Source organism: Petaurus breviceps, unplaced genomic scaffold, assembly GCF_028583685.1.
Source record: "Petaurus breviceps papuanus isolate PSGF00001 unplaced genomic scaffold, PetGlider_PUasm1.0 90752, whole genome shotgun sequence".
NCBI classification, from domain to species: Eukaryota; Metazoa; Chordata; class Mammalia; order Diprotodontia; family Petauridae; genus Petaurus; species Petaurus breviceps.
In genome coordinates, this window is record NW_027187336.1 from 7,082,269 (window position 1) to 7,091,691 (window position 9,423).

At 39.7% G+C, this 9,423-nt stretch overlaps 1 pseudogene; it reads right to left on the reverse strand.

The window, feature by feature from the left end:
- Positions 1 to 3: 3 nt before the first annotated feature.
- Positions 4 to 745, reverse strand: LOC138146055 (26S proteasome non-ATPase regulatory subunit 8 pseudogene; annotated as a pseudogene).
- Between the last annotated feature and the right edge of the window lie 8,678 nt (positions 746 to 9,423).

Here is a 9,423-nt window from a genome sequence, read left to right on the forward strand (position 1 = left end):
AGCTCAGACAATCATTTCCAGCTGCCTTGTACTCAATGACTTGCTTTGCCAACTCTGGAGGGGATGGTTGTATCCTCAGCTTCTGCTGCTGGCATTTGAAGCTATAGCAATTGCTTGGGCCCAGGACCCATCTTCTTTTCTTGGCAGTACGCAGCCATCTTCTTGGGGGTGAGGAAGAAAGGGATGCACGTGGCTTCCGAAAACAGGATCTTTTCATAGGCCTTCTCAAAGCAGCCAGCAATCTCATCCCTTATTGTGTCCAGCAAAATGTCAATGTGGAGCTCTCTGCAGAGATGTTTCCATTGGCCAGGTACACCTTATTGTAGCTTCCTTCCATCAGGTATGCTCTAAGGACACAGGATGTTGCAGACGCTGGTCTGGATATCATTAGTAAGTAGCGGCTCCCGCGTGGTGTGGAACTTGGCCATGAGGTTCTGAGACACCAGAATGCGCAGACTGAGGCCCAGAAGCTGGTGCGTGTAAGCCGACTCGGGGAGCTGCACCTTGTAGTCAAAGTAAAGCATGTAAACTGGGTCATATATCTCTCTTTCCACAAGATGCTCCCCAGGGCACCAGCCTCCAAGATGTCACTGGCCGGGAGGAGCTGCTGTCTGATCAGTTTCATACCCGTGGTAGGCAGGATGCTGAGCTCCAGCAATGCCAACCTGAGGCCACCCAGCTCCTTGCCGCACTTGCTCAGGGTGGGGCTTTTACGGTTTCACTCGCCCTGGAGCTGCCTGAGCATGGGAAACGGGGCAGCCCAGGGACCCACTCTGCCCACAAGACCCCGGGCCTGGAGGAGAGACTCACTCAGTCTCCCTGTCCAAATTGGCTCTTTTTTTGACACCCTTTTCTGTCTCCTTGCTGAGCCTTTCCATTGGCCATCTCATACGTCTGGATTTATCTTCCTTTCACAATCGCCTTCAGCTTTAGGATTCAATGTTATACAGCTGCAGAAAGCAACTTGCTAGGGAGCAATGGATTTGGAAATGGAAGTTGTGGGTTCATACTCCAGCTCACACACTTATTAGCTGTGTAAATTTGGCCAAGCTGGGATAATATTATTTGCAGCTACCTGCCACTCAGAGCTGTAGTGAAAATGCTTTGCAAACCTTAAAGCATCAAAGAAAAATTACTAAAATTTTTTATTATAAATTTCCATGTCCAAAGCCAATATCTTTGATTTCAATGCAAATGCATTTTTTTCAGACTTGGACAAAATTGGAATTATCACCAAATGCCAAGCTTGGAATCTTAGAAAGGTTAAATTTCAGACACAAAACGTCATTGTTCCCTGTCCTGAGGGCAAAAGCACATCTCTTTCAATCACTATTTGAGTTTTGTGCTTTTTCTGGTGACAGGAAAAGGAGTGTAGACTACATTTGAGTTGCCTTTTTCTGTTGTATTTCAGCACCAAATAACTCCCAGCCTTTTATTAACTGTTCCACTGAGTCCTATTTATCAGACAGGCAGGTGTATTACCTGATAATACAATAAGCTCTGCTGGATGTATGAGTTGTTTTATTTCTTTTATACCTATAATCATTTCCCAGAGCATAATAAAACAAAAGGTTATTTCTCCCGCCCCACTTTTTCTCTAGCAGCACAGCTGTAAATTATCAGCCTTCAGAAATAACCATTGCCATTTAATAAGAAATATAAAATACGTACTAATCTAACAAGGGACACACTAGATAAAAATAAACAAAGTATTTATTAAATTTGGTGACAGGATGAAGGATGAGCACAAGCATGTGTGTTGTATTAAAGTTAGAGGTGGGTATCACCCAGGAGAACAGCTAAAGAAAGACCTAATTTAGATGCCATAAAGTGGATATTACACATCATTTTTCTTAAATGCGGTTGCAAGCAGCTTATCTCACCTTCTCCTGAGCTTTGCAATTCCCCAAATTGTCAAAGCCAAGAAAAGAAGCACCTAATCATTTGGAACAAGAGGCATAAAGTCCAAGAGCATGAACCCCTTCTCTGTCATGAGGCTAGGGCCCAGGTATGACTTTGGAGACGACATATTTGGTTTCTTTTATTTAATGCTTTCTTTGACCCCTTCCCTTCTTAAGGCACCCATTTTTTCTTCTCCCTACACCAGGGCCTCGATGTTGTCCTGTACCCTGTCATTCAGAAGAAGCAATAGCCATTTGGAAGCCATAACCAGCCAAAGCAGAATTTCACAGAACCAGTTCAATGACCATGTCTTCCATTCTGTACCTTTAAAAGAATTTCCTCTATAAACAGGGCTTCTTAATGTGTGGGTACAAATATAGTTTTGATTATTGTGTTTTAATATAATTGATTTCCTTTGAAGTCCTTTGTATTTTACATACTTAAACATTATTCTAAGAAGTGGTACAAAGTCCTCACCGAACTAGCAAAAGGATCCATGACACACACACAAAATCAAGAATTCCTGCTTCTACATTATCTGAAGACAGTGATTAACCAGACTTCCATCAAAACACTAATGGCGAAGAATCAACTACTTCCCAAGATATCACATTCCACTTTTTGTTAGGTAGTTTTACTTTGCTGAAAAATAAAATCTGCTATTTTACAATATCCAACCTTTTCTCCTAGCTCTGCCCTCTGAGATTCAGCAAAATCATTGCCACAACAAACAATATTTATTGATTGATTATTAACCATTCTCAAAATATTCTTCCAAACACCACAGGAATACAAAGAACTATAAGTTACAGTAACTGAGGAGATTGAAATTTAATTGGGGAGAGAAAACCTACATAAGAAACTGTTAATTAACAATAAATATGTTAATATCAGTCCAAGTTTAGAAGGGATGTCAAGACAGTGATTGATAAGCCAAATGGATGAAATAAACAATAAGTACTTTCAGAAATGAAAGTGATCACAGTTAACTGAGATGTGTTAGGGAGAACTTTATAGACTCAGTAGAACTTAACCTAGACTTTTATATGCCTATAAGCCTAGTCCTTGAATACAAGACTACAAGAGTTGTTCAATTAGAAAAAAAGTTGAAGATCATGAGTGATTGAGGTCAGACTGGAGACTGACTTGTGGAGGACTTTGAATGATGCGCTAAGGTCTGTAGGAGTAACACAATTGAAAAAAAAAATGCTTTTAGGAAGATAAATCAGGCAACTGAGTACAGGCTAGATTTAATGTGAAAGTGAGTAGGTGTTTGTCTACCTTGAAGGCTTTTCAAGATTTTTCCTTTCTGTGATTTGGGCAAATGAAGACTGTTTCTGGGAGAGTCACAGCTAGGTAGAATCCACTAAAATTGCATTTTACTGTAAAACCAACTTTCTTTAGAGTGACTTGAGAGATGCTGCTGATAGACTTTCAAAAAAAACCCTTCCCCACTAACCTGGAAGGATACTTGAGTTTCAACAATAAAGTATCCTTTTCTTGGGGTAATATTTTATACCTTATGGTAAAATGCAAGGATCTGTAGGAGGGTTACCTAATGAATCATTAGCAATCATCCAGCAGATCTGGCACTATATGATGAATTATTTGACCATGGTAACTCATTAAGCAAAGGAAAATACAAAATGATCCTCAGTCCTACATATCTCCATTCCATTTTAATAGTAGCAAAGTGGCATGTATGAGAGCAAATGGTATTAAGAACAGTATCTTTAGACTACCAAGGACCTTTAACTTAATTCTTGTTACTCTAAACTTGAGATCCTTGTCCTCTAATCAAAATAGCTACTTATGGAATAATATCAATTTTGACATTCTTCCTACTAATGAAAGATATGAGGAAGTTGCAGCCCAATAGAAATATAGCTCCTTTAGTTAGTCTATCAATAAATGTTTATTAAGCACTTGCAATGGCCCAGGCATGGGAGTATAGAGACCAAAAACATCCCCGCCCTTAAGAAACTTATATCTGTGGGGAAGATAATTTGTAAATAATAAGGGACATACAAAATATAGAGAGAGCAGATGGAAGGAAATCTGAAAGGAGAAAGCATCAGCAGCTACAGAGATTAGGAAAAGCCCCTTTTAGAAGGTAGAATGAACTGAGTCTTGAAGAAAATTGGAAAGTGAAGAGTCAGACTTGAGAATTCAGAGAACTCCAAGCATGAGGGACAGCCAAAACAAAGGTATGGAGATAATATATGAAGTGTCATAATTGAGGAATATCAAGTAAGCCAGTGTGGCTGGATCATATAGTGCATGGAAAGAAATATTAAGAAATTCAAAAGGTAAAAAGGGAACAGGTTATGAAGAACTTTTAATGTCAAACATATGAGTTTACATTTGATCCTGGGGATTATAGGGAACCATTTGATCTTATTGAGGAAGCAAGTGACATGGTTTTGTCAAACATGTATTTTAGGAAAATCACTTTGACAGCTAAATGGGGGATCAATTGGAGTAGAGGAAAGACTCATTATCTCAAATAAAGAGACTAGTAAGAAGACTACTGAAATTCTGCAGTGCAAAGATCAGTAGCTAAACTAGAGTGGTGGTTCTGTGAGTAGTGGGACAGGGATACATACAATAGATGTTATGAAGGCAGAAACTGCAATACTTGACAACAGTTTAGACATATAAGGAGAATCCAGAGATGATTCGAATTCTAGAGTTCCCAGGTCAAGGAGAAAATATTGCAAGCAGCCAAAAGTAAATAATTCAAGTATTATGGAAATACAATCAGGATAACACAAGGTTTAGCAGCTTCCATATTAAGGGATTGGAGAGCCTAGAATATGATATTCCAGAGGTCAAAAGAGAGAGAATTAAAGCCAAGAATCACCTACCCAGCAAAACTGAGTATAATACTTCAAAGGAAAAATAAATATTCAATGAAATAGAGGACTTTAAAGCATTCTTGATGAAAAGACCAGAGCTGAATAGAGAATTTGACTTTCAAATACAAGACTCAAGAGAAGCATGAAAAGGTAAACCAGAAAGAGAAATCATAAGGGAATTACTAAAGTTGAACTGTTTACATTTCTCCATGGAAAGGTGATATGTGTAACTCATGAGACCTTTTCTGGTATTAGGGTAGTTGGAGTGAAAAAAAATATATCTATATCTGTATCTATATATAGATATAAATAGATATATAGACAGAGGGCACAAGGTGAGTTGAATACAAAGGGATGATATCTAAAAAATAAAATTAAGGGGTAAGGGAGGGATGTACTGGGAGAAAGATAAAGAGAGTGATAGAATGTAATAAATTACTTCACATAAAAGAAGCAACAAAAAGCTTTTACAGTGAGAGGAAGAGGGGGGAGGTGAGAGGGAATGAGTGAACCTTACTTCCATCAGATTTGGCTGAAGGAGGGAATAACATACACAATTGGGTATGGAGATCTATCTTACCCTACAGGAAAGGGGGTGGGGGGAATAATCAGAAGCAAACACTTAAAGTGGGACAGGGTCAAAGAAGAGAATAGAATAAATGGGTCAGGATAGGATGGAGGGAAATATAGTTAGTCTTTTACAACATGACTATGAAGGAAGTGTTTTGCATGACTACACATGTATAATCTACATCAAATTGCTTACCTTCTCAATGAGGGTGGGTGGGGACGGAGGAAGGGAGAGAATGTAAAACTCAAAGTTTTAAAAACAAATGTTACAAATTGTTTTTACATGCAACTTGGAAATAAGATATACAGGGAATAGATATCTATCTTGAGGAGAGGCTAGGTAGCACAGTGAGTAAGAGCACTGGCCCCAGAGTCAAGACGACCCAGGATTGGTTCCAGCCTCAGATACTTAACACCCACATAAAATAACTGGTCGTGTAATCTTGGGCAATTTACTTAACACCAATTGCTTAAAAAAAAAAAAGAAATCTAACTTGCCCTATAGGAAAATAGAAGGGAAGGGAATAAGAGAAGAAGGGGGTAGTGATAGAAAGGAGGGCAGATTGGGGGAAGGAGTAATCAGAATGCACGCTGCATTGGAGAGAGGAAGGGGAGAGATGGGAGGAAATTTGGAACTCAGAATCCTGTGTGAATGTTGAAAACTGAAAATAAATTAATTTAAAAAAAATTTTAAAGACTTAAAAAAAGATGTGAGTATTGAAAAAGTATCCCCAAATTAAAGTGATTCTTAATAGACAGGAAATAACTGGTGCTTAATGTGTACATAAATTTCCAAATAAGCTAATTGTGTACAGTCATATGACCAATTTATTAGATAAATTCGAAAGGATTTTTAAAAAGGAGAAAATATCTCCAGCATGGTTTAGTACAGTCTAATGAATCAATAAAAAAAATTAAAATATATTTATTAAGTGCTTACTATATGTCACACACTGTACTAAGTTTTGGTGCAAAGTGAAAAAGCAAAACAATCTCTGCTCTCAGGGGTCTCATGCCCTAATCCAGGGAGACAAAGCATATTTTAAGAAAGTTCATCAGCAAGGGAGCTAGAAAGGCCCAAGTCCTAAGGTTTGGAAATGCAGAGTGGTTGAAAAGGCCCACAGGTTCTTAGCATGTATCAGCATGAAAGAGAGCCATGCCCAAGACTCTGGAGGTCACAGAAGCAGGGCAGATGATAAAGTCTAGTGTCCCTTCATGTCAAAAGAGACTTTTAACTGGGCAGAGTCAAGATGACAGATTAGAAGCAGGACCTCTGCTGGGCTCCACCTTCTACCTTCCCCAATCCATGTAAAAGGGGACTCTAAACAAACTTTGCAGCTGCAGAACCCACAAAATGACACAGAGAAACTGACCTCCCACTGAGGACAGCCTGGCAGGCCGGCAACAAGTGGCTAGTGCAGCACTCTGGGAGCTGAGCCCAGCCACTCTGGGAGCCGAGCCCAGCCACTCATGAGCCGAGGTTTATCCCCAGGGTGGGCCTGAGCAACCCCCAGCTGGAGGGATTCCAGATCATCAGCAGCTGTAGCCAGTTGCAGATTCATCAACACATAGATGTGAAGGACAAAGTAAGATGTCAGCATAGTCTGGACTTTGGCACTCAGTAGGTGGGAGTGCGTCAGCTTTTGCCCCCAGGGCAAGAAGCCGATGAGACATCATGCTGGCCCCACATTGCATCTTCAGCTCCTGGCCTGCGGAGTATAGGGGAACCAAGTGACTACTCTGAGGGGTAATCGCTCTTGCTTTAACCTGCTTGGATCTGGATTGCAGTCTAGGGTGGTGGTCCTGGGGTGTATGACCAGCTTGCCAGAGCGTGTGAAGGCCTCAGAGAGGGCACCCAACTAATACCTCCAGCAGCTGAGAAAACCCCAGCATTTGGGACAAAAGCTCCCCTGTCAGGTGGCAGAGTCCTTCTTTGGCAAAAAGCCCAGGGGTCAAGTGACTGAGGGGTGACATGACCAGACACAGGAAGCAAAACAAACAGAAGATTTCAACATTAGACTCCTATTTTGGGGAAAAAAAGGAGCAAATCATGGAACAGGAGGGAGACAGTGAAGTCAGAACTCCTGCACCAAAAGCTTCAAAGGAAAATACAAGCTGGTTAAAGGCCACAGAGTACCTTAATAAGCAGATAAGAGAAATGGAAGAAAATTTGGGAAGAAAAATGAGAATGATGCAAGAAAATTATGAAATGAGAGTCAACAGCCTGACTTGAGGAAAATCACACCTTAAAAAACAAACTGATTCAATTGGCAAAAGAGGCTCAAAAAGGCAATGAGGAGAGGAATGCCTTAAAAAGCCAAATTTGCCAGATGGAAAAAAAAATCTCAAAAGCTCAATGGGGAGAATTGTTCCCTCGGATTTAGATTGGAGCAAAGGGAAGCTAGTGACTTTAAGAGAAATCAAGATGATGTTAAACAGATCCAGACAAATGAAAGAATAGAAGGCCATGTAAAATATCTCATGGGAAAAAACACTGACCTGGAAAATAGATCCAGGAGAGATAATTTTAAAATTATTGGACTACTTGAAAGCCATGATCTGGGAAAGAATCTAGAAATCATCCTCCAAGAAATTCTCAAGGAAAATTGCCCTGATGTTTTAGAATGAGAAGGCAAAATAGAGGTTGAAAGAATCCACGGATTACCTCCTGAAAAAGATCCCAAAAAGAATACTCCTAGGAATATTATAGCCAGGCAGAATTCCCAGATCAAGGAGAGCATATTACGAGCAGCCAGGAAGAAACAATTTGAATATTGTGGAAACACAGCCAGGATAACACAGGATCTGGCAGATTATACACTGAGGGATCAAAGGGCCTGGAATAGGATATTCCATATGTCAAAAGAGCTGGGATTAAAACCAAGAATCACCTACTGAGCAAAACTGAGCATCATGTTTCAGGGGAAAATATGGTCATTCAGTGGAATAGAGGACTTTCAAGCATTCTTAATGAAAAAAAACAGAGTTGAATAGAAAATTTGACATTCAGATACGAGAAGCAAGAGAAGCTTGAGAAGGTAAACAGGGAAAAGAAATCATAAGCTACTAATCAAAGTTGAACTATTTCAGTAATTGAAACTGATGAAACTTTTCTCAGTATGAAAATAGTTGAAGGGAATATATATTATATATGTCAGAGGGTATATGGGTGTATGAATACATGTGTGAATGTGTGTATATATGCTTACAGGTATACATAGATAGAGGGCAAGAACCAAGTTAATAGGAAGGGATTATACTTAAAAGGGGAAATTAAGAGGTGAGAGAAGAATATAATGAGAGGAGATGGAGAGAGACAGAATGGGGTAAACTATCTCATAAAGAAGAGGCAAGGGAAAAGGGTTACAATGGAGGGGAAGAATAGGAAGGCAAAAGGAAATAGGTCAACCTTATTCTCACTGAATTTGGCTCAGGGAGGGAATGAAATACACACTAAATAGAGTATCTCACCCTACAGGAGAGTAGAGTGAAGGGGATGAGAGGGGGGTATGATGGAAGGGAGGGCAGGCTGGGGGAGAGGAAAGTTGGAAGCACTCATTTTTGAAAAGGGATGGGATCAAAGTAGAGAATGGGTCAAGTAGGCAGTGGGATAGGATGGAGGGAAATATAGTCAGTCTTTTACAATATATCTACTATGTTAATGTTTTGCATTAGCTACACATGTACAACCTATACTGAACTGCTTATCTTCCCAGTAAGGGTGGGTTACAAGGGAGGAAGGGAATGAATCTGGAATTCAAAGTTTTAAAATCAAGTGTTTAAAATTATATATACATATATACTATTATTAATACTATCTTACATGTAATTGGGAAAGAAGATATACAGGCACTGGGGCATAGAGATTCACCATGCCCTACTGGAAAAGTCTAAGGGGGTAAGGGAGAAGATATGGGAAAGAGCAGATTGGAGGAGGGAACATCCTGTGGGACTGCTATTCTGGGGCGATGGGTAGGGGAAAAACGGGGAAAAAATTTGTAACTCAAAATCTGGCGGAAATTAATGATATAAATCAGAAGTTAATAAAGCATTTGAAAAATGAAAAAAAAAGAAACTTTTAGTTGGTAACATC